This window comes from Passer domesticus, chromosome 3, assembly GCF_036417665.1.
Source record: "Passer domesticus isolate bPasDom1 chromosome 3, bPasDom1.hap1, whole genome shotgun sequence".
Classification (NCBI taxonomy): domain Eukaryota; kingdom Metazoa; phylum Chordata; class Aves; order Passeriformes; family Passeridae; genus Passer; species Passer domesticus.
In genome coordinates this window covers 110,655,528-110,681,579 of record NC_087476.1, presented here as the reverse complement: position 1 = coordinate 110,681,579, position 26,052 = coordinate 110,655,528, and the positions used below count along the sequence as shown (strand labels likewise).

Sequence of the window (26,052 nt, the reverse complement as noted above, 5' to 3'; positions counted from 1 at the left end):
GCCCTGAAGTGAATTGTGCTCACACGAGGGAAAAGGCCAATTTTATGGCATTTGAAGTGATGGTTGAAATTTTAAAAGCAGTCAAGCTAGCTAAAACATTCTTGTTTCACAGATACTAAAAGACCTTGCAGTGGAATCCTGTATCTGGGAAGGAGTTTCTCCAAGAGGACTCAGCTGATCACGTTAATTCAAAAGAGCTGTATTGTGAAATGGAAAGTGTTCCAGCACCATGTAATGTCCCACTGTGGAGTACGGTCCTGTACTGACTGACACAAACTGCGGTTTACAGAAACAGAGCCTCACTAGAAAGCTCTTGGTGAGGCTTCGCTTTTGCACTGCCAAGAGCTCTTGCTGCCCAGGTACTCATGAGGCAGCTCCCAGCTGAGTCTTGCTTCTCCCAAAGACATTTATCTGAACAGACTGCAGAACCAATGAAGTTTTGGACGCAGGATCCCTGTCTCTGGACACTGCAGAAGAAGAGCAATGGGTAGCTCAGCTTCCATGAGTTATCAGAGCTGGTGCTAAATCACTTTATTGCTTAGGGGATTTTCCCTGTAGGTGCTCTGGATTTAGAATACATTTCTTCAGGGTTTTAGTTGAACATATGGCTAAAACATACGGACATGCTTATGGAAAGATTGAGAGGCACTATCTCCTTTTACTTTCAGCGCAAGGAAATGATAAAATACTGTGCACATTTCTCTGTCTCCCTTCCCTTACTGGTCTCATAGTTTCTCAGGTGTTTGATATGCTCAGGAGTTCTCTTGAGGTCATGGCTTTTCTTCTGAAACACAGAAACTGCCTCCCTTGTGTAGCTATATCCCTTCTCCCTTAGCTAGTCCCGCTCTCAAGAAGGGCATGCTGCCTTCCTCCTTCCTGTCCAGATTCCATATGCCTGAAATTCTTCTGCATTTTGTACAGGTCGTTGTGCTTTGTGGTTTTCAAGGCTTCTAGTGACTTTAAACCTCATGTCTGGGATTGTGAACAGCCCACTCTGTGCCCATACTGCATTGGAATGCAGTTCACATAAGTCCCAGGTATTCATGCTTTTGCTGTTTCAGAGCATCAGCCAGACCACCTTCTTAGTACACAGACATGCTCACCCCAAAATTGCTGTGAATAAAAGCTTTCTGCTTTCTAGACACCTCAGTGGGGTTTGAAACAATTTTTGAATTCCTTATAGGCAGTAGGGCTCCTGTATCTCATTCTCTGGAAATGGAACAAGTTCACTGAAGGTCTTTGGATTATTATGTTAGGAGCACAGGTCACATCTTAACTTATTGCAAATTGAGTGAAAAAGACCTTTTCTAAGAGGTGACCTTAAATTCAGCTGGTGTATGCAACTGACCATTTTGTTTGATGTTTGTTGTGTTATCACAGAAGCATGATTTTTCCCATTTCAAAGCAAAAAATACTCACAGTTATTTACCTTCTGTCTGTGAGGCTAATTTAATGCTGAGTCGAGCATTGTGAGAGAAATGATGAACAGTAACTGCATATGCAAGAAACTTTAGGGAGTGGACTTCTCAGTCTCTGATAAGGTGACATTTAGGGCTGATAGCAGAATCAGTAAAGTTCTTAAAAAATGAAGATGAACCCACTGCACTTAGGAGTTGCTTTTCCTCATTCATTTTCAAATATACTCCTTCCCCAAAACTCTTTAACTGCCCAAGAGGGGGTGACTGTAAGGTCTCCCTCAGCTGTTGGCAGGGGGCAAGTCATGGTAGTCTAAAGAATTCTTGAAGAACAAGTAGTGATATTGCCTTTATGTGTGACAGACCTGTCAAATTTCCATTTGCCTTTGCTCTAAACTTTTTAGGTTGTATAAAAAGGGCAGTAATACTTAACTGCAGAATATTTTCTTTCATTTCTGAAAAATGTAATGCTGTTGCAGGCACATTTGGAACATGTTTGTGGTACTCAGTAGTGACTGCAGTGCCTAACTTCAAATGGGAAAATGTTGGCTGGGGGCCTAATTTTTGTATGCAATGAACAAATGTCTTTGCCATTAGCTGCAGTGAGATTGTTGCTCAGCATCTGTGAGGTGCTACTTTGCGCTCCCAGATGTTGCTGATGTCAGCTTTAGACATCCTGCCTGTTTTTTTATTAAAAACCTCCAAAATTGTGGAATGACCTCATAGTAAATATAGTATTTAATTTAATTGTAAATTCAGAAAAAAAAATCAAAGTTCTGTATATTGCAGAGTGTAACAGAAACTGTCCTCAGGAGTCCTCTTCACACGCCTGCCAATTTTAATGAAGCAATTGGTTTCAGATAAATTAGAGATATATTATCTCCCAGGGGAGATAATATGTTGAAGAAGCCAGGTCTCTGTTTCACTGTTTCTCTTGGTGCAGCATGGCTATGAAACCCCACCATGCTAATTTGGTATTGTTGCACAGGTGCTTTGACATATGTACAGGAGGAGCTGTGCCAGCAGGGCCACAGATCTCTGAGACAAAGCTGAGGACGTTCAGCAGCTCTCGTGCTTGAAGCATGGGTGATTCTGAGAACTGAAGGAAGACCATGTGGTTCTGGAATAATATATGATAAAGGAACTCTGCTGTCATCCTTAGATTACTAATCCTTTCTTCTTGGATAAAGTTTCTTCTGCTTGAGTGTCTACAAAAATGAAACTCATTGCCTGTGTACGACATGAACTGAGCTTTACTGATGTTTGAGAAGACCTGAGATATATCTGCCAAGCATTAGTATTTGCCTGAAGCAGCATTTTGTTAATATCTTTGAGGTCTTGGCTTACAAAAGCCTCTAGAATAATTCATTGGGACATGCAGACATATTTGTAATTGTTTCAAATAGACACAGGTGCTAGAAGTTGAAAAACTGTACATCTTTCCTCTGCATTAATTCCTAGGAATTCAGTGATGCCCTCTGGTCCTCTGTTCCTATGGCAAACAAAATGATAGGGCATAAAACAAATGCATAATTTACAGATCTTTCAGGTAACGCAGAAAAATCCCATTTAATAGAGAACTGAGTCTTTTCAAGAAAGTACTGCAGCTTTGTATGATGATATTCTTAGTGATTAAAGAGGGTGCTTTATAAAAGCTGCATAATCAGGCTGGTATTCTGTCTGAAATGACCCTTTTAGTCATCTTTCTATTCCATGGGAAGCTTTAATACTAACAAGCATAAACAAGCTAGGGTAAACCTTGAATTTACTGTTATTAATAGGTTTCAATCTGCTGCAATATCATCCCATGTCTCTCCAGGCAATTAAAGTTCTTTCTTGCTTTTAAAGGAGCTTTAATGGGTGCAGCCAATGGACCATCTATTATCATGAATGAACTCAGTTACTATCTTAGTCACAATCAATATTTGCTTACACTAAGTTAGGAAAAATACTGGAAGCTTGGAGAGTGGTTATATGGCTGCTGATGTTAAGACAGCAGGAAAGCCTGAGAGCATTGAGAAACGTACCCTTAAATAAGTGCAGTTTGTCTTGATATTTCTGTAGTCATCCAGGAAATAAGTGATGATCATCTTTTCTGACACTGGTACTGCAAATTTGCATCATGGAGATAAAGAATTACTAAATCTCTTGGTGAGGAAAGGTTAAAATTTAACTCGTTGTTTCCCTGATATGATGAAGAATGTATTCTAAGAAGCAAATTCACTACAGAATGCTCTGCAAATAAGCCAAGCAAACACACATTTATGTTCATCTATGTGACTGGCCTAGGTGGGACAGTGTCTCTGGGCTGAGGCCAACCAGTTCTGTAAGAACTTAGCAGGGGAATATTGTGCCTCATTGGGGTGGCTTTTCCTCCCCTACAGAGCACGGGCAGCATGCTGGGGCCAGAAGGATCAATAGTCTCAGAAGGGGCTGAGGAGCAAAATTCATCAGAACTACGTCAACAGCCTCCCACAGGAGTCTGCTTCATCATCCCATCTGATGACTTAATCACTCCAGAGGGGAGCTATTTGGTGATTCCAGTGTTGGAAGGTGAGTCCAAACTTTCTGAACTCTGTGTTATTTTTTCTCTGATTGAGTCACTAAACATTTCTGCTTCAGTTTCCAGTTTTAAAAACTGGCTTCATGTTCTGGGAATTGAAAGGTGGCTAGGAAGAAAGAAACTGAAAGAGTAGCAGAAACTATCAAAAGAAGTTCCAGGCTTCAGGACATCCCTTTCCCTTTCCCTTTCCCTTTCCCTTTCCCTTTCCCTTTCCCTTTCCCTTTCCCTTTCCCTTTCCCTTTCCCTTTCCCTTTCCCTTTCCCTTTCCCCTTTCCCTTCCCCTTCCTCTTCCCCTTCCCTTTTTACAGTAAGGCTATCTTCAGGGCAGTCAGAATGTTATTTTGTCCTAGAAGATCCTCAGTGGGAGAGCCTGAAAACCTCCACATTTCCAGGTTTTACTGTCTTGGATGATTAAGGTTGCCTTTGCTTTAGCAAAGCCATGAAAGGCTGACCTATATTTCAAAATGGGTTAGGATACAATTAATTTCTTTGGGCCTTGCTTGGAAGATGTCCCAGAGTATCCACAGAGCCTGCCAAGCAAGCCATCAACAAAAGATTACAGATTTCTGATGGAGAGGTTTGTTTATGGTCTATTCCCTACTTCTTGTGATAGAATCATTCTGGCCAGGTGAAAGGAAGGCAAGAGCTTCCAATTTATCATTTGCACTTCACAAATGGATTGTTAAAGTAACAATGGGTCAATCATTTATTCTTACTGAATCTAAATTATCTGCCTTGAAAATGAGCTGAGATCACTGTTGTATACCTGGCATGCAGTTGAGATACTGTTGCAAGTACTAATTTGTATCATACTTTGCAAAGATGTGAAAGGCTTAGCTGGATTCAAAGGGTGAAAAAAATGTCAGAAAAATGCATCGAGGTTGATCAAACATCAAGCTGTGGCTTCCCCAGGACCCCTCAGATACCATCTTTGGGCACAGATAAGTGTGATCCCAGGAGATTGTTCTGCAGGTCCTCTGAGACTGACTGACAGCCCTGAATAAAGAGCACTGGCCAAACCAAAACATCAAGAAGTGGTTTGATTTATTCAGACCTGAAACAAACAGGTAAACAAAGGAGAAGTTTCCCAATATGAAATACTCCCTTATTCCCCTCTTCCATTTCCTCTCATCAATCATTTCAACCAAATAAAATGTCACTTTGTTTTTAGGTTGCTTTGCTTTGTCCTTCTATTTCAAAACATAAGTGTAAATATTTTAGTGAAACATTCTCTTTGGAAAAGCAGCAAAGAAATAATTTTAACCTTCAGTCAGAAATGTCTGTTGCTAACAAATCACTTATTAACATTGGTTCATAATCAGATTTTGACTGACCTAAATCTGCATTTTTCAAGAAATGCAATATTCAAACAGAAAAGTGTCCAACCCTGAACTGGCAGCTGCTCTCCAGGCTCTTGAAGAATGAGATTTGTTCCCTCTTTTCCAAACATTTAGCATAAAGAAGAGTCCAATTCTATGTCATCTATACATCAAATTTGAGTACAACCAGTGTGAAAAGGTTTCTTTTCACGGGTCAGTGCAAATTCTGGCCATGCAGAATGCTCACACAGTTTATTGCTGGGAACTTCTTGGACATTTCTTAACCACATTCAGTATTCAGCCAAACTCTACTGAATGCTTGGGTAGGCATCCAAGCAAGAAAACAAGAAAATCCAGTTGAAACAAGAAATAACTCTATTTTAATCACATGTTGAATTGCACTATTTCAGTGCATCCCTTCCTGTTTGCTTTATAACATTTACAACAAAAAACAACCAAAAACCCCCAAACAACAACAGCAACAGAAGGAAACCTGCTTCCTTACACAGTTATTTCTCTTACTATCCCCAACAAATCATCACATAGTTTGCTAACATATTTTCTTGTTTTAAAGCAATTTAAGCTTTAAAAAAGCTGTTGCATTCTGCACTTGCTTTTCTCAGGCTCTAATCCAGAGAGGTGCAGAGCAAGCTCAGCTGCCTCCTGAAGCTGAGACAAGGCCCTTGGAGATTAGGACTTCTGAGACTGTTTTTTTTTCAATTCACTTCAGACTTACAGGTCTTTGGTTTTCATCTTTCTCTAAAGTTACTTTAATTAAAATGAAACAAGTCAGAAAATCCCACATTTCTCCAAAGCAAGGTCCAAAATAGCCTTGTCTCTTTGTGTTTGCTTACTAGGTCCTCCTAGGAGTTAGGCTTCCAATTTAAGAGCACGTTGTATTCATGTGAAGGGAGAATGGAAATTTCCACTCTAAGAATTTTCCTTAGAATGTTTCTGTTGGGAACAGTTCTGCATAAAAGAACAAATTTGCCATGGAAGAAAGTGCAACTTTCATCTTCCTAATACACATATCCTTCGACATCCAAGCAAATTGCATAGAAATGATATGTTGCCAATGTTGGAAAGCTGTGCTTCTATCCCAGTGCCAGATGACAGGGAGCTGGGAGTGAGGCACAGGGATGGTGAAAAGCCAGTCTGAATCTCAGGTGCATCAGGCCAGGCTTTGTTGGTGGACCCAGAGAAACACCACCCACAGTGCTGGTAAGGCCTCGTTTCTGATACCACAGTTCCTGCTACCTCCCTTCCAAGCAGAAAAACTGAAGGTAGCAGGGGTGAAGAGAAAGAGTTCTTTCCTCAGCAACAGAAGATCTATCTTACAAAAAGAGAAAAAAATAACTTGGCTTGTTTGGCCTAGTGAAACAAGACTGGAGATGGGAGAAAATGACTATGTATGGATATATCAAGGAGAAAATATTGGGGAGAGAGGAGGATTGTTTAACCTAAAGGATAATGCTAGAACAAGATCAAATGGATATAAATTGGTCATGAATAAATTTAGACTGGAAATTGGGGAAGGTTTCCAACCATCAGAAGAATGACATCCTGGAATAGCCTTTCAAATAGAGTCGTGATGGGCAGAAACTTCAATTTAAACTTGTGATATGAGTCCTTGAAACACCAAGTGGGTTTGAAAAAAAAAAAAAGGTGCTGCTACATTATATGTTTACATAAAATTTATTCCATGCTCTGGAGCTTCTACTGATTACCTGCCAGGGACAGAAAGAATTTTTTCCACTTCATACATAATTTTGATTCTAAGGCTGTACTGATTTTGGCTGGGATAGAGTTAATTTTCTGCTTCGCAGCTTATGAGTGCTGTTTTGGATTTAGGATGAGGATAATGTTGATAACACGCTAATGTTTTAGTTGTTGCTAGGAAGGCTAACTCTAAAAATCAAGGAGTTTACAGTTTCCCGTGCTCTGCCTGTGAGAACAAGAAGCTGGGAGGGAGAACAACCAAGACAGCTGACAAAAACTGGCCACAGGGATATTCCGTAACACTGAATGTCATGCTCAGTGTATAAACTGGGGCAAGTTGGTCAGGAGGGACCAATTGCTGCCAGGGGATGAGCTGGGCATTGGTCAGAGGCTGGTGAGCAATTGTGTTGGACATGACTTGTTTCTCCTGGGTTTTATCTCTCTCTCCTTCTCCTTTCCATTATTATTATTGGTGTTGTTATTGTTAGTGGTAATATTATAATTATTATTACTATTTGTTATTATTATAGGGTTTATTATGTTTCATTATTATGGGGATTTTTGTTTCAATTATTAAACTGCTCCTAACTCACAAGGTTTACATATTTTTTTCCAATTCCCCACCCTGTAGGGGACAAGTGGAGTGAGTGAGTAGCTGCGTGGTGCTCAGTTGCCTGCTGGGGTTAAACCATGACATGAGCTTTTTTCCTTTTTTTGCCCTGAAGTATCAGAAGGAAGCAGAGGTAGGTGCACACACCTTCAAAGTATTAAAAGCTTCCAGGTGGCTTTGATGATATAATTGTCCACATGCCTGAGTTTCTACTGATCTAATGTCAATGGGTAATTTTCTCTGGTTCAATTTTTACTCAGGAGCTGTGCACCACTGAAGACCTCCTGAGAATTTAATCTAACATATCCTGAATATTATTGTATCCAAAATATTATTGACAAAGTCAATCTATTGCTTTCTGCTTATCCTAGATGATGGCTGCAGCTGAAAAACTTTGATGACAGTCTAAGACTCCTGATAGGGCATGAAAAGTGTTCTGTGTCAGGCAAGAGCTGGTGGAGTAAGACCAAGCAGTCATTTCACAGTGCTCAGGCTGAGTAATTGGGATACAGGTCCTTCTGTGAGTCTTGACACTTTGAAACACAAAGGGTGATAAAGTGATGTTGCTGTTACTACAAGAATGCATCTTGCCCAGCATTCATTTTATCCGCTTTGCCTTATGGCCAAAGAGCAACATGTCATGTTGTGTGGTGCTGTTTCCTCTTTTTTCCATCCAAACCTGAACCAAAATCCTGAAGGTTTTCAGCATGGTGAGACATGGGAAGAATTAGCATTTTGTGAGGGCAGTAACCATTCTTCATCATCACTAGTCAACCAGGCACTTCCCCTCCAATATCACCTGTGAAATAGGAAGTGCAAAGGAAGTTCACATCCACACTTTAGGGTCAGTTTTCCATAGCATTTTCCTTTCCTTACTTGCCAGCATTTTTTTAGGGCTGCCAGCCTCATTTTCCAACCCAATACCATCATGCTGAAGCTTCTTACAAGGCAGAGTTTTAAAATCAGCCTAGACAGAACTCAGTCCTGCCTCTCCCTCTGAAAAACTCTTGGCCTTTCAGCCCTTTCTGGATACTACTGCCAGCCTCTCCTTCTGTCTAACCTGACCTGTGTCAGGATCTGACATAAAAGACCACTTCCATCCTACAACCTGTCTGTCTCCTACAGCTCATCACTGGTCATTTATCTTCCTGACCTGCTAATTATACAGAGCCAGCTGGCTCCCAGGTCCATGCTAGGGCAGCATACTCTGGTACAGTATCCCTGTAGCCCATGAAGCCCATGAGAGTTGATGTTAGCATTTACAACTGCGAAAGCTCTAAATAAATTCTTTACTCTTTCCTCTATGTATCCAAGGAGAAAGCCCACTTGATCTGCAGATAGCCTTGATCCTGAAGATTCTTCTAATCACATTGTCTCCACTACAGGCACATATCTTAGTAAGTAAAGGTTAAAGGAATAAGTCCTTGAATTCTGTCCATCATGCAAAGTCCATCTCCCATCCACTTCATAGAAAGCACTAATGTAGTTTCTGAGATAAATAAGAGCATGAAGATAGAAGTAAGGGAGAAGGGAGGAGTTTTCAGCTGAGACTTGGAATGAGATGGAAAGCCACCAAAGTAGAAAAATAGTGACAAGACTGTTCCAGATGATGGGAGGCATAGAGAAGAAGTTGCTCATTCCACCTCTGGTCAGATAGCTTGAAGAGGCAGAGAAAAGCAAAACTTGATGAAACTAAATGGCATTACATATAGACAAAAAAAAAGGCTTCTCTGCACTGGATGCATTGAATTTGTAAATCTGTAGAATATGCTACAGAGAAAGTCGAAGAGCTAAATAATATGGCTGGATTTTTGTAAGAGTTTGGTCAATGTGGGATTATTAATAACATGCAGAGCAGTGTCAAGTAATTTAGAGGTGATCAGATTTCAAAGCTTCCTAGGATAAGGCACCAAGACATGCTAACCTTGGGATGTAAATGCTCAAACAAAATCCCACCACTAACTGGGAGTATTACAAGGGTATGTTCCCATCTGCAAGAACCAAATAGTGATCCCTGCTGGAGAACAGACACTTGCTGCACTGACCACTGCTTATGCTGTTTCTCTGTGACCTTGGTGCTGTTTATACTTGTCAGTTATGCTGTCCCTCTTCGTCTGGGTATTCAAATATGAATATTTCTTCCTTTACATAGTCGGGGAGACAGCGAAGTGTTGTGCCTCCCTATCCACACTCCTGCAGGATTACTGAAGGTCAAAGCTGGGATAGCCAGCATTTACTTCATGCAGGTTTACTATTATCTGAGCAGTTCAATTAAGATGAGGCTGAAAGGAAAGCAGCTGGGGCTTTAAAAGCTCTCATCTCGCAACAAGCCCATCTTCGTGCCCCATATGTTTTATCTGCTTCCCTCCTGCTCTCAGAGAGCCCTGGGATTGCCCAAAATGTATTTAATATACTGAGACTTTCAGTTAATGAACAGACACACACACACACAAACAAACACACTGCCTTTCCTCACAGGAATTTTTGCAAGGTATTTAGCAGGTTGAAATAACCAGGAACAGCAAAAATTACCATAATTTCATTTGGAAATAAATAAGCATAATTTTTAGTGTAGGATAGGGAAATTCTTTCTCTCCCTTTTTAACCTGGTCATCCAAACCATTCTCTGATATGGTATGACATGATATGATATGATATGATACAATTCATTAGTTACAAGGACGTTCTCTGCTCACACCTTTTCATCTGCATTTGGCTAGCCCCAAGACCTGATGCAAGGCAGTGCTGCCTCATTTCTGCAGGATTCCTGGCTGAATGCTCCTGACATGCACAGGCAGCGCTGGGCTCAGTGGGAATGGCAGCGGAACAGCCACATGCCAGCTGGTGAGGGCACTGCAGCATTGGTGACCAGCTTGGAATAAAAGCACAGTAGTTACCGTATTTATTCAGGAACTTAGGGAAAAGGGCTCATTAGGAATGTACCTAGAAAGAAATTTGAGTTTGGGTAGTGGGCATGGACAAATTACTCCTGCCTCGACTGAAGCCATCTCCAGTGCCACAAAACATGCAAAATTCACATGCCCTGAAAACAGAAAGAGAAACACCAGGAGGATGAGTGAAAGGGTTCTGGGTGAGTCAGAGGTCAATGGAGTAGGGAAACAGGAGCATACCCTGCAGATGTGGAGTGGTTGTGAGGGCTGAGGGACACCAGTATTCTACAGCATCCTTCATTACCAGTTGGAAGCACAGGTGAGAAACAGGAGAGGTGTACTATTATCTGCTTATTTCAATTGCTAGCTCTTTGCATCCAGGAGTGGCAGAGCTGAAAGCTACAGATCACATTCTGGCTCATTCTAACTGGGCTAAACTCTAAAGAGTAACTCTTCACTTAAAAAGACAAAACCAGTTACCAACAACCTTATGAGGACAAAAAGACCAACTTGCTAATAAGGGTCTAAGAGGTGGCCATGCCATTGTAAAAGACACACCATCCCACTGTCCATTTAAATGTCTCCTTTAATAGTCATATTTTTATCGATGAAGACTCAGAGTACAATATTTATTCCTACTGTCAAAAGTGTTGCCCCAAGGATTTTAATGGTTGCACTAATTTTATTCCATGTAATGGAGATGCCTTTTAAATGGGAAATGAGGAATTATACAGTCTAGATAATATGCTCTACTGTGGTCTTCCCATTTGGCTTGGGAGCAAATATAGAACCATTCCAGAACTTAGGTTTTGGAAGAGAGGGAAACTTTTATCTATTTGCCACTCTAGTTAGGTTCCCTTTTCTAATTTGGCTTCCTTTCCCAGAAACAGGACCAAAATTCATCCATGGGAGAAAATTCCTCAATGCAAACTAACAAAACAACCATAAAAAGGGGTCTTGTTTTATGACATGCTCCATTGGAATTGCAGCATTCTGCCTATGTGGGCATATTTTCTAACACATTATGCAGAAACAAGTCAGGGAAGATGCTGAGGATTGTAATTTTCTAATTTAATTCTGCCATTTCCAGTAATGGAAAGCCATACTATGGCTATTTATCTTCATAAGTGACAGATGCATTTCATTAAAACTTCCTTAAATAATTTCTCATGGCACTTGAAGGAGGAAAATAAGGAGTGAAAAGATATCTGTTTTGTAAGCACACACGCATCGAGGTTTTGAGAGATGTTAAACGCACAAATGATCTATGACTGCATTAAAGAGGTCAAGTAAAAAGACATTTTTCTGGTGTTTTTTTGCAGTGTTGATGCCTGTTGAACTCATCGTGAAGCAATCTGACATTGACTGTTGCTGGATGAAAATACGCTAATAATATCCCCGTACACGGATATAATGAGTGCCACTTGGGAGAATCCCAAAGCTCGGCGTAATGCTGTGACAGGCAGATGCTTCCCTTCCAAATACTGCTGAAATGCTGCCATGTAGGAGCAGGAGGATGCAGCAGCTGCAGAGCAAGTGACTCTGCAGAATAATTTGGCCAAGAAGTAAAGAACTTTCTATTCAGTTGAAACTGTGTTTAAATAAGCAATGTTCCAGGGCAGGTGAATATTCACCTAATTTTCTTTCTGTGCCAGGCAACTGATAGTGGTGCAATAAAATATATTTTGAAGAAAACTGCATCATGTACTGATGCACCTCTACAGTGTGTTCTGTGAAAAGTTCTATCCCAGGTCTTGGCATACAGGTTTTGCATGGAAGCAATGAAAGCATCACAGAGGGAGAGCTGTGGGTGACATCTTGTACCATTTTTCTGTTGTCTTCATATTCCAAATAGTTCAGGGAAGCCTGAAGGCTTGCAGCAGTCCCTAGAGGGTCATTAGGTCAAGGAAAATTGCCAGTGCATCTGCATTTTCCTTACCCATTCAGTAAACCCATACAGAAGGGAATGTGATGGGAAGGTTTAGAGGTAGCACTGTCATTGTCTGCTCCTCAGTTTCCCATTTAGAGAAACTTTTTAACTTAGGGGGTTGGCAAAGGGGACAGAATAGCAGAGAGCCTTGCCCAAACCTCTGCCTCACAAGCCTCTCATCCAGTTAAGCAACTGCTGCCCAACAGTGCCAGCAAAAAGGTCAGTGGCTATGTGAGCTGTTAAGAATTCACCTCTAGATCAAGGAGGAGAGAATTTCCATACGCTGCTGGTATGGATGAATAAGTTTTCATGGTCTGTAACAATGCTGGTTTTACTCCAGAGTCCCCTTGTTAAGGCCCCAGAGCTGTCAAGAAAGCTGGAAGAGTGCCTGCAGCACCTGTTGCTATCCTCCTGGCACTCAGTAGACCCCTGTCTATTTGGCCTCATCACCTTTCCCTCACTTTACATTTGCTCTCAGCAAATAAAGCCAAGGGAATAAACTATTCAGGAAACACTGCCCTCTCTTTGGTTCGTGAATCTTGCAGTCCTTTCTCACTGTTATTCCCAATGACTCTTATTCCCAACTACTACTTTCTCACTCTTATTCCCAATGACTGAACATGCTCCGTTTGCTGTTCTTTCCCAGTGGAGTTTGTTGAAAAAGATGTCATGTAGAGCAGTGTAAATTAGTACAGACTAGGTAGGTGGTCTTCTTTCTACACTGACTGAAGAAATGCTAACTCTCTGATGAAAAACAGTCACCTTCTTAACAGGAACATTAGCAAATGAGCCAAGAGTTGCTTCTGCCAGCATGCCCAGAAGATGTGGTTTCCATACTTAGAGTGGACTGGGTGCTTTTCATATGAATGGGAGATCCACCTGGTGCAGAGCAGCAGCACCCAGGGCTTGATAGGAAAGCCACACTTTGGCCCAGTGTCTGTCTCCTCCCTCCAGCCAACCCGCTATGAGTGTCAGGGCACCCACTGCCCAATATCCCATGTACTTCACCTCCTTTGAAAACCTTCTAAAGGTATTTTATATCACAGTCATTCTCAAGTTACCTGAACCAGTTTACCAGTCAGCACCAGGCCTCTCAGATAAAGGCCCTTGACCAGCAGAACAAGTCAGCATGAAAACTGGGGCCAGCACACATAAAACCTTCCCTTCCTCTTCCTCCACTGCTCCTGAAGTCAGTCTTTATTTCCTTATTATTGCAATGCTGTATGAGAAGGTGAGGCAGAAATCCTGCGGGCCCCTTTCCTTGGTCTGTTGAGTCACTGTGGCTCTGGCTGGCTCTGGCTGCAGGTGGGTGAGAATACCTATTTTGGCAGAGAGGACCAGTGTAGAGGAAGTCACAGAGACTCATCTCAGGGGAGCTTGGCTGGCAACAGGAACTGATGTCAGCCCATCAATAAAACCAAGCTTCAGAGGGGGCTGAGCTTTCTTACTCATGCTCTGGTGTTCAGAGCATGACTCAACACACAGCACTCGAGGGCCACATGGGAAGTCTTTCATCTGCAGCGTTTTGGCTGGACTCTTCCTGCCACCACCTCTTTCTTTCCCCTTGTGTTTCCATCCAGGTGATTAGTTAGGACTGATGTGCAGTGCTGCTGTGGAATGGCTCAGTGGTTACCAAAAAAGCAGAAGTTCAAGGGGCAAAGTAAAAATTTCCCTTGCAGTTAATCACTGGCCCCACTGTGGAACTCATCAAACTTTGAGGAAGTAATTGAAGCTATTTGCACTTGTGGAAAATGAGAAAGACAAAAGTACAGGAAATTGCTTGTTGTTTTGCTCTCAGTGTCACAGCTATGATTACTCTCTTTTGGATGAGATTCCCTTAGAAGAAGTGGCTTCCAGATAAAGAGACCAGTCAGAATTTGTTTCATTTGCTTGCTTTGAAAAATACTTTTCATGCTGTCTCTGATCCTTAAAAACAATCTTGGTGCATGCAAGAAACATCCCCCTGGAAAATGAGGAGCTGGAAGGAGAGCCCAGTTGAACTGGGCTCTGCCAACTTCACCTGTCAGACATTTAAAAGCAAAGAGTCAACTGGACCTCTTAACGGATCCAAGCCACACACATTTTTGGTCAGAAATTGTTCTTACACATAAAAAGGTAACTGTAGTAGAATTGACAGCTGTGCACTCTGGCTGAGTGTTTGGAGCAGAGACTTCAGTAAGGCTGACCATCAGATGAGGCACATGGAGAAAACACAATGAAGAGACTGTCATGATCATCAGGTCTCTGGCTGTGAGAGGGCAGACTGGTCCACCCTCCCAGGTGATGGACCCCCAAGGTGGCCTGTGATCCCTCTGAACTCATACAGAGCCCATATTTCCTGGAATGCTCCTTAGAAATCACTGTAGCAACAGCCTCTTCCAAGATCAAATTCCCTAAAAAATCACAACAATGGAACTGTGAAGGGAATTTCTATGAAGAGCTTTCTGAGAACTACTTCCATTTGATCAAGGCATGCCAAGAATTTAGCTTGACATCTCTACCTTAATTTCCATATAATTGCTGTGAATTGCCTCCCTCCTGAGATACAGGTTTATGCAGCAACACTTAAAACTGTGACCCGCGGAAACTCAGAGTACTTCAGAAAACTCCATGTCCATGAAAACACCTCCTGCCAGCCCTTTTGAGGCCAGGGCAGGGTCTGGTAACAATGAAATGCCTGGTAATACACTAGACCAGATCTTCATCTGACATAAACCAGTGTGGTAACATTGTTTTCAGGCCATTTGTAACTGGAAATCAACATGATTACGAGAGTCATTCCGGAGGAGAGAGTGTCAAAGTTGTATTTCTCTTTTTCTTGCCTATTCTTTGGTTATGGTATTATCACTGTCATGGACCCATGGCATTCCTTTGTCTCATTGCAAGGATACAGAACTCGAGTCAATTTGGAGCACACAACGCACGGACTTGTGACTGTATAAAGTAACAGCTGTCATTGTATCAGGTTAATAGTGTTGGATAGAGTTTTTCTTTTCCAAATTTGAGTTTTTACATCTGCAGAAAAGCAAGGGAACAACCAACAAAGAAAATAAATGATCCTTTTTTGGTTTTGTGGTTGCATAATTTTAATGAGATTTAAATTCTTAATTCCACTGGAGTTGGCCCTAAACAAGTGATGTACTCATCCAAATACTATGGGGATAAGAGCTATGTGCCAACTGAAATATTTAATCAGAAACTGAAATAAACCTTATAAGCATGTCCAAGCCATTTTACATTAAAGTGAATGACAGCACCTCAAACCAGTGATAGAAGCACAAAAGTGATCACTAGAAAATTAATCATAGAGTCATAGAATGACCTTTGGAAGAGACCTTAAAGATCAACCAGTTCCAACTTCCCTGCCATAAGCAGGGATGCAAACCACTAGACCAGGTTGTTAAAAGCCCCATTCAACCTGGCCTTGAACACTTCTAGGAATGGGGCATCCACAGCTTCTCTGAGAAACCTGAACCAGTTTCTCACCATGCCCACAGTAAACAATTTCTTCCTAACATCTAACCTAAATCTCTCCTCTTTTAGTTTAAAATTGTTCCCTCATGTCCTATCATTATCTGCACCTATAAAAAGTTTATCACTCACTTTTTTATAAGCCCCCTTTAAGCAGGGGAAGGCCACTGTGAGGCCTCCCTGGAGCTGGGTCTTTTCCAGACTGAACAACATCAACTCTCTCAGCCTGTCCTCACAGAAGAAGTGATCCAGCCCTGCAGCCATCCTCCTGGCCCTCCTCTGGACCCATTCCTGCAGGTTCACATCTTGTGTTGAGGACCCCAGGTCTTGATGCAGCACTCCCGCTGGGGTCACATGAGCAGAATCACCTTCCAGGATGAGTTTGGCTTTCTGGACTGGGAGTACACACTGCTGACTCAGCTTCTCATCTACAAGTGCCTCCAAGTCCTTCTCTGCAGGCTGCTCTCAAAGAGTTCTTCTCCCTGTCTGTTGTCATGTCTGGGATTGCCCCTAACCTAAGGTGCAGCGTCTTGCACTTGGACTTGTTGAATCTCATTAGCCTGATTTTTTTGTTTGTTTAAGTTGTGCTACTATTTTTATTACGCGGGAAATAAATAAATCACTATAATAATGCTGCATTGGGTTCTGACATTTTCTGATTGTCAGGAGAATTGAGATTCACGTGGGTTTGTCAGATGGCACATGAGAAAATGCAAAGTACGGTGGCAAACATGACACAAATGTAGGAATTAAGTCTTTCTTTTATTTGTGCCATGCAGACTCTGGGTAGAAACCACTTTTGGACATTCACTAGGGTATATAAGATCAGAATATGGCACTGTGACTTGCCTTTTAAGGCATACCATTGCCTATGATGTTTTAAGAGCATCCAAGAGGACATACACATAATGTATACAATGATGATGATGATGATTATATATGTGGAAACAGCTCCTCTGAAATCTGCATGCACATCATTTAAATGGCCAGCTCTGTTCCTGGGTTTTGTGTCTTTCTTCCTTTATCTATAATTTTTCCTTTCAAAATATTCATTGGATATAACTGATGGAGTTAATGCTTTTGTTTTCACCTCTGCAGCGCCCATTTTTAGAAGTCATCTTATCACTCTCTCATTCACTGCCCTTGCCCTCCCTCTTCCTTCTTCCTCTGTTAAATCAGACTCCATTCTTCCTCCAATTGCTCTGCACAACCTTGCATTCTGCACATTGACCTTTCATATGCTGCCTTTGGATCACCAGCTCTAGCCATTACATTAGCAACACACAATTACACCCTCAAGGTAGACTCAAGTGCAGATCCTACCCCTACATAAGTACCTTAATGAATGGAAAGGTGCTGATGTGTGTTTGAAGTATGATTTCAGCTCACGTACGACAGGAGGGTTCTGCAGAGACATGAAACCATGGGTAGTGATGGGAGCATTTCCCAAATGTTTCTGTTCTGCCACAGTGCCCTCTGCATGGTGCAGCTCTCTGAAGTGCCCAAGCATTGTATCTTTTTCTAGAGGTTATTGCCAAAGCCACACCCAGATGTCACAGCAGGGCTGTCACAAATAGTGAATTCAGATGGGCAGTACTTGCTTGGTCTGAGCACTTTAAAAAAATTGGTTTTGGTGGTTTAATTGGTCAATTTTGCTTTTGATAAGAACGTCCATCCTGATATGTTGTGGTTTTGTGATATCTGTTGTTGTTTGGGAGTGTGATGCTGCCATTAAAACACCTATGCTTTTTTGCCTATTCTTTTTATTTGTTAAATTCAGAATTCAGCATACATTTTTCTGTGAACATACATCAGAACTAAAGCAATTCTGGCCTCCCTCCCAACAAAAGAACAATCTGACAATGAAAGATGCCAGATCTGGCAAATGAAAGAATCTGCCCCATGGCTATGTGGGTAATGAACATAGAGCTACATGGGTCATGATCTAATGTCTTTGTTATAGTCTTAGAGTTGTGAAAAATTGAGCAATATGTGAAGTGGTGGTTTTCAATCCATTTAAGGTATTGTTTGTCCAGAATATCACAAGTAAAATTTGCTCTCACTCCACAGACCACTAAGAATGATCTTTCTCCCTTCAAGGAGGAATTTTGCTGTGAGAAGAGATGGGAACTGGACAAAAGGAATAGTGTGAGGTTATCCCATACTATCTTTGTGGAGATGGTCTCAGTGCAGAGGTATCAGTCTGCACAGTGATTCCAATACCAATTCTAATAGCCATAGTTCACTGGAATAACAATCAGATATTATTTTTACATAAAAGTATTTCATATTGCCCCTATATTCTTCACTAATTTGACTTTGCAAGTGAGACCTTCTCCAATTCACAGAAACCTTGCTTTAGGTTTGTTTACAAAAAAATTCCTTCTAAGATGGGTAAGTCTAAAAAAATATCTGTGGCATGAGTGGTCAGTGTGTTTAAATTAGCCAGTTCAAAAGAAGTGGGGAAAAGAGACCACTTCTGAAAGATCCCAGATGGAAACCCACTTGTTTCCAGCAGAGCTGCTTCCTTCCAGCATATTCTCGGTTATGTCTGTATTTGATATAATAACCTCAGTAATATCCAAAGTAAGATGATGGAGTAAATAAGTGTGTGATGAAAAGAAAGGGAATTTACCCTTCTTTTGCACTTCTTATAGCAAGGCTTATTTAAGCCTTGTCCCTCACTGAAAAGTTTCTTCACTGAGAGCATCCTGAGGAGAGGAGATGCTGGCTCGATCAATGGCTGCCTCGGTGGAGCTGCGATCAGCTGGCAAACACACTCAGCCTCTGGCTGAGGCAGCTTTCAGAGAAATGGACTTCAAATAAGCAGTGCCTTTTTGCTGGGCTTGAAAGGATTAATGGCAGCAAAACCTAAGCATGCTGACAGCATGGGCTCTGTCAGGATAAAGACAACTGGAACTCTGCAAGGATTTTGGAATTAGGGAATATGGTATTTCTTTGTATGTGCAGAAGGAAAGCTGTTGCACAAACATTAGGTCAATTTCAGCATCCAAGAATTTAAGTCCAATTAATTCACCTCTTTTTCCCTAATTAATTAGACAAGCCTGCTTGATGGACCAGCAGGTCAAAAAGACAGCCCATAGCTGAGGGTTTCTAAGCAGTTTTATCCCACCTCTACCAGGGTTTGACTTTTCTTCCTTTGCCCTCAGCATTGCAATGTCACACAGGCAGGGACTGCTGCTGGTACAGGATCTCCACACTCCTCTCCCTCCAGCATATGCTGTACTGCTCTAGAGCCATCCTCAGCAGTCAAGCCACAAACCTGGGATGAGGAGCTGATTTACAGAAGAATGCAATGCCATGGCATAACCCAGGCCATCAGAGAAGTCTGAATGCATTTGGGACAATCATTCATGACTGGCAAAAAAGGGGGAAAAAATAGAGTGAGGAGGAAATTGCTACTTTTGATTTTGACATTTTCCAATATAAATCCTTTTATTTTTCATCCCAGTGGGATCTTTCAAGGCTAAATTCAGTCACACTTACTTTTCAGAAGCTAAAACAAACGAGGTCTCCCTGCTACACACAACTGAATTCAGTTCAAAGCTAAAGCCTCTTGGTCAGATTTCCCTCTGGGTCAACTCAGACAGATACAAATTTTCCTACTTTACCCATGCTGCAGCAGAACAGAGAATAAACTGTCTGCACAGCTCAGCTATTACAATATGTTTCCACATTTAGCCTGCTCAAGAAGCAGGTGCTGGTGGGAAGTACAGCATTCACAATCAGCACATGTCCCCAGTGACACACTTTTAATGCAGAACATAAAAATATACAATAAAAATATTTATGCAAAAGTTGAAGAATGAGCTGTGAGCTCTCAGCTGTTTTCAGTAGGATAAGCAATTTTTCATATGCTTTGGCAAATTTTAGCCTAATTAAAAGAACAAGTAGGTAACTACTGATAGTATATGTGGATAAATTAGAGCAATAATCTAGTCATCTATCCCAAACCTATTCAGAAATTTATGAGGACTTTGATGAGGTGCAGATGGGGCCCTTACAACGGAGACAATTATGAGGCCAGAGGACTCAGGATTAGAATTTTACTTGTCCTATGAAATTTTGTAACTCAGGGCCAGGGTTGTTCAGTTGCAGTAAGAGGCATGCAGAGTGGTAGAAAACCCCATCATTCCATACACATCACTTTTACACATTCTTAATGACTTGTTTAATCCTCTGTGCTCTGCTGTCACATTTTTTTCTTTCACCTCCTGCAAACAGACATCTCTTTGTCTGGCTCAGTATTTCAGTCACAACAACCGTGTTCAGCATGACAGGCTGGGGGCAGAGTGGCTGAAAAACTGCCCAGCAGAAAAGGACCTGGGGTGCTGGTTGACAGCACTGAGCATGAGCCAGCATGTGCCCAGGTGGCCAAGAAGGCAAATGGTATCCTGGCCTGGATCAGCAAAAGTGTGGCCAGCAGGACCAGGGCAGTGGTTGTCCCTCTGTACTTGGAACAGGTGAGGCCACACCTCAAATCCTGTGTTGAGTTCTGGGCCCCTCAGTACAAGAAAGACATCTGGGTTCTGGAGAGTCTCCAGAGAAGAGCAAGTGGAGATGCGGAAGAGTCTGGAGAACAAGTCCTATGAGGAGAAGCTGAGTGAGCTGAGGGTGTTCAGCCTGGAAAAAAGGAGACTCAAGGGTGACCTTATTACTCTCTACAGCCACTTGAAAGGAGGTTGTAGCCAGGTAGGTGTCAGTCTCTTCTCCCAGGCAACCAGTGGAAATGGCCTCAAGTTGTACCAGGAGAGGCTCCCTTTGGATATCAGGAAGAATTCTTCCACTGAAAGGGGGATTAAGCATTGGAAATGCTGCCTATGGAAGTTGTGGAGTCACCCACCACACCGTCTTGTTAAACCTGCTTACGTCACTTCCACAGGTGTTCACTTTCTGCCAGCCTTGATGGTCAAGGCCTGGTTGGTTCCCTGTGGTTATATAAAATAGGATGCAGAGCAGTTAAACAGAACAACAAAACTAACTGAAAAGGCCATACTTTTCTAAGTACAATGTTGTACCTTTCTGACTCACATTCTGGCTTCCTCCCTTTGCCCTCCCCTCAAGAGGAAAAATCCATGCTGAATCCCAAAACCTGGGCATAGTTCTGACATCTTCACATCAGGAAACTCTAGCAGTAACTGCTCCTGCTCCCTGATGTTTGATCCCAGGCCTCCCACACTCATCAAGATACAGGAGGCTCAGTACCTTGGAGGCCAGAATGGTAACAAACACAAATCCCTGCTGAGAATGCAGGAGATGTGAGTCAGCATGAGCAAGACCCAGATTACTGTGAACAACACCCCAACTGAGCAATAGCAACTTAATCATAGTCAGAGAGTCAGTATTGTGCTCTTACTGAAACAATCAACATCTCCATTTTCAGGATCCATAGGAATACTCTGCCATTTAATAGTTTGCATCCTGGCTGCTAAAAATCACCATTCTTTTTGCTATCTGAGGCCTCAAAAACTGGCATATTTTGTCAAAAGGAAAAGATGATCTTTTAACTCGTGATTTCAGTCAGCAAATATCCTATCACCTGCTTAACATGCTTAACATATCACTTTTCATATTGGAATCTCATAGTAATCAATCATAGGCTGTATCTTGCTGGTAAATAGGAGAATTGAGGCAGCACTAGTGTTTTTCCACACCCATAGCTTTTGATCAAAACAGTGGCAGGAGGAGATCTACACACAACCTCTGCTTCAACCACTTCTTGCTCGCGTGCACATTAGAGATACAGAGGTCTTTATGGAATTTAGACATTTAGAAAGCTGTTCACTTCTCTGGCAAGAGTCATAGGTGCCTTTACATGTGACAGGAAGATGCACAGAGTTCTTTGTTTATAATAAAAAGAGTTGCCTTTTCTCTTCCTGTAACTCCATTTGAGATATTATTAGACTTCATCTTATGTCAAAAAGAAAGTCTGAAATGAAATGAAATCACCATAGAACCATATGCCACACTGCTGAGGCACAGCAAAAGTAAGCTAAATTCACTATTGCAGCTGCCAGAGTGAATTTGTCTGTTTTTATTGGTATATGACTCAGCTTTAATATTTTTCTAAGACAGTTCTTGATAGCCTTATAGACAAATAAATAACATTAATAAGACAGAAGAGTTGGTCACTTCCTTCCAACCACCCTCATAAACATATTCTGGCCATAAGGGGAGGCAAAACAAACCAGAGCATTCAAGTGTTCATCTTTGGGATGGAATACTCCTAACCTTTTTGCCCTGGACAGATTTTCTCATTAATGAGAAATCATTATTTAGGGAGAAGAGTACAAAAGGTAGAAGAACTAAGTTCCTATCCTAGGTTGGATTATTGCCTATGGGGATCTTCAGTAGCTCTTCCCACAGTCTCAGTTTCTTGTTGGAGCATAAAGTACAAACATTTTTTTTTTCATACAACACATACACAGTAAGGCCTTATCAAACTTTCAGTGAAGTATCTGGTGATTCTGGGATGAGAATATAAATGATTGCTCCCACTCCCAAAATAGCTAGTTTGGCACCAGAGGAAGAAGTTTCCTGAAGCTTCTGGAATGAAATGGGAAAGAAAGAAAAAAATAGGAAAGGAGAAGAATTGATCTGCCCTTAGATAACAGTTGCACAGATGTTCTCACATCTCCTAACCTCACATTTATGTGATGTTGCACATCAGCAATATGAGGTTTTTCTTGTGAGCAGCACCTTTATTTATTGCTGCTGAATTAATTTTCCTTTAAGAAATAAAGTTCTTTGACTGCTGGTGTTATTGGTCTGCTCTCTCCATTTTCTTACAGCTTTGAACTAAATCCTGTCACCGCTTCTTTCTCCTGAAGTGATTCAGGGCACTGTGCTTTGGATCACGGGGCTGCAAAGTGTCATTTGGTGTCTTTTAACTGTAACCACAGACAACAAAGGCAGCTGGCTTTGCCCATGACTACTGGATTTTGTAGATGCCTGAAAACAAGCCATAAGTGAAATAACTGTGACATTATGCATTTGTGATACCATTGCAAATGGAAGCATTTCCATTTCTGTAGGCTAAACCCTACTCCCTCCTCCAAGAGTTTGCCATCAGTCCCAGTTTGCAATCACTCCCATGCTGAGGGTCTGTGTGCAAGCCAGGGATGTTTATTAGACAGAGTTAATTCCTTTCAGACTCCTTCTAAGTGTGGCTGTGACTGACAGAGGCGGGTGCTGTTTGCAAGTGTCAATGGAGCATGACCTCGAGTTAATACACTGAATGATGAGAGAAAAGAGGATTCATTCAGCATCTGAACTCTGTGCTGAGATTAGCCAGAAGTACAGAGCACATACAAATCGCTGTTTTGTCAGCACAGTGCTTGGCGGAGTTTTTAAATATTTCAGCTATTCTAAGCTATCATCCTCAAGGTCGGGGCAACTAAAAAAAGAAGAGGATCAGCATTTCTGATCCAAACACCATTGTTTTAGATGTGAAATTTGGACCTGGATGCTTAAAGCAATGCATGGCAGCCACAGCCCCAGGGTTGATGTGAAAGGACTTGCAGTAACATGCACAGAGCTGTTTACAAAACTCAGAGAAGGAATTACAGGATATTTAGCTTTTCAGTAGTAGATGCCTGTTCAACTCCAGCCTGCTGAGGAGAAATTGGAAGATACAAGGATCTCCACATTCTGTCTGTCTACTTGTGCTAATTGTTCTATTTTCAGTTGCCTGTGGCCATAAGTTGGTCTTCCAGATGCCATCTCTGCATCTGGTATTAGCAGAGCAGTCAGGGGCCACATAGGCCATGGTAGGTGACCTTTTCTCTTATCCAAGCAGCTCTGTCCAGATCTGAGTCTGTCTGTCTGGGGGCATTGTCTGCATTAGTGTTCAGGGCATAGATCTTATCTGTACTTGGCTAAAACAGTTAGAAGGTCAGGGAAGACCTCTGGAGAATAGCAGAACTGAGGGTTTTTGTGTGATTTCTTCCCACCTATATAGTCGGTCCTTTCTTAGAATTTAAAAAACAACAGAGTTGTTAGCAGAGGTATTGGAAGAAATACGGTTTCCCTCCCTCCTCTGAAGGAGTCCTCAGTGCTAGCAGTAACTATTACCAGAGGCAGGATTGTAGAGAAGATATCAAATCTCTTTCTATCTGTGCTTCCTATTGTTGATTCTGACAACTACATCCATTTAGGGTCAGATTCTATCGTACATTGCTGCTTTGAAGCCAGCAGACAATAAATGCAGAATTTAGAGCATAATAACTCCAGTACTTTCAGTGCAAAGAATCCTCTGTTCACCTCTCCTCACTGCCTGTTTCTCTCATGCATGGTGCTCTTGACTTTGTATCCAACCCTGTGCACAAAAACCTCTGCATCATCAATTTCTCTTGCAGTCCTAACTGAAGGAGCTGCTTCTATCTCCATTGCCACCCATCAGGCTTTTGAGTCCCATAAAACAGCAAGACCAAAAGTGGTCCTATGTTTTCTCAAAGGTGATCAAACCCAAGAAAATTATTACTACCTTCTCTTCTTGCCCTTCCTTCTATCTCTCCTCTCACAACTGCCCCAGGGAAACAGACATACAAAAAACCTGCACAAGAGGCAGAAGACAGTAAATGCCTTCTTTTGTGAAGGCACCAGTATTTATCCTGGGGCTGCTGCAGTCCACTAAACCTAACACACAAATATTTTGAGGTTGATTTCTGTTAATAAACTTTGGGGGGCTGTTACTAACCAACACCAGTAGCTCTTAAGAAAAAGAAAGGTTTTGCTGAAGCCTATTGCCTTTTAATAGAGTAATTTACAACCATATACAGTTTAGATTACCAAATTATTGGCAGCACTTTGGTGCAATGTCCGTTTTTTTTCCCCTCAGTAACCCCCATCATCTGCTGACCCAATCCAGAGCTGACTGCAGCTGAAATTGATACAAAAATACCCCAGCTGATATTGGCCAGTTTGTCACTCTCTATTTGCTTTTTCTCCTGTTCATCTGCTCTGCCATCTCAAATGGTTTCTCTCTGCTTACTTATCACGTGGGTCACTTACCATGCAAAGGAGTAACAAGAAGAGAACGGAGAGGCAGCTGTATTAACAGATATGCAGAATTATGAATTATATATTTCTCTGTCATTACTTGTCGGGCCCTTGCTTGAATGATGTGCTTTTGTCACTGTGTGCTGTTGTGGGCAGGGTCAGTGTCATTTGCTTGCAAGGATTTGCGCACAAACAAGACTCATTCTTTCTTCTGAAAAGGATGTGTTGGCCAAACTGCCAGTGAACAGCGAGTTGAGTCAGCAGTGCAAAATTATAATTAAAAAAGAGAAAGGAAAAAAAAAATGGAAAACAATACCAGCCATCATTTCCTAGAGAGCTCTGCAAGCTTGCTGGAAGCCTCTTTATAGCCTTGCAAATGCTGTGAGTGGTGTGCAGGCAGTTGCCACTAAACGGTGCAAATGGGAGAACTGCAGGAGCTCACCATGTTTCCACAGCGTCAAGATTGGAAAATACCCAAAGTCTGCCACTCAGACGTGGTAAATCAGACTTGCCCTGCCACCTCCTGGCCGTACCAGACACCGAATAGAATTTAATGTGCTAAACAGCCTGCTTCGTATCTTACTCCCTTTCTGGTCAGGGGCCTGACCTGAGGTTCACAGAGGTGACCAAGCTGTGACCTCAGCCTGGAAAGCATATGCAGCATGAATGGATAAAGCCTTTGGGACCATAAATATGAAACAAAAGCTTTGCTGTGACCTTCACACGTACATTTTAATGCACAACAAAAACAGAATTCTTTCTTTGCCTGCTTCCCATACAAATGTGTTGCTGTAGAGTTTCTCACCTAGGATGGGGGGAGATCACTGCCTCTCGAGATATCCCTGATGTTGCAATTGTCAGGCCTCATCCAACAAGGCATTCAGGAATCTTGGCCTCTATAGAGAGAAAGTTCTGTAAGTATACAAAGAAGGACTACATACTTGCTTGGTTTTTAATATGGGACTATAATATGGAAGAAAGGCTCTGGTTAATATTCTTCTTTTCTTTCCTAGCTTGCAATGTCTGGTAATATTTCCTGCTAATGTTGGTGTAGGGATGGAGATAAGTATTGACTTTCATCTCTGTACAGAATTCTAGCTTTACTGCTCCATA

The 26,052-nt window shown here is 41.8% G+C and overlaps 2 long non-coding RNA genes across 2 annotated transcripts; one reads left to right on the top strand and one right to left on the bottom strand.

Moving 5' to 3' along the window:
- Nucleotides 1–5,005: 5,005 nt before the first annotated feature.
- LOC135297500 (uncharacterized) lies at nt 5,006–25,840 on the bottom strand. The gene is made up of 2 exons (XR_010359481.1): nt 25,745–25,840; nt 5,006–8,425 (listed from the first exon to the last, which is right to left on the bottom strand). It is a non-coding gene; the product is annotated as an uncharacterized LOC135297500 (long non-coding RNA).
- On the top strand, nt 7,252–12,047 carry LOC135297498 (uncharacterized). The gene is made up of 3 exons (XR_010359478.1): nt 7,252–7,410; nt 7,648–7,759; nt 11,840–12,047. It is a non-coding gene; the product is annotated as an uncharacterized LOC135297498 (long non-coding RNA).
- Nucleotides 25,841–26,052: the final 212 nt, after the last annotated feature.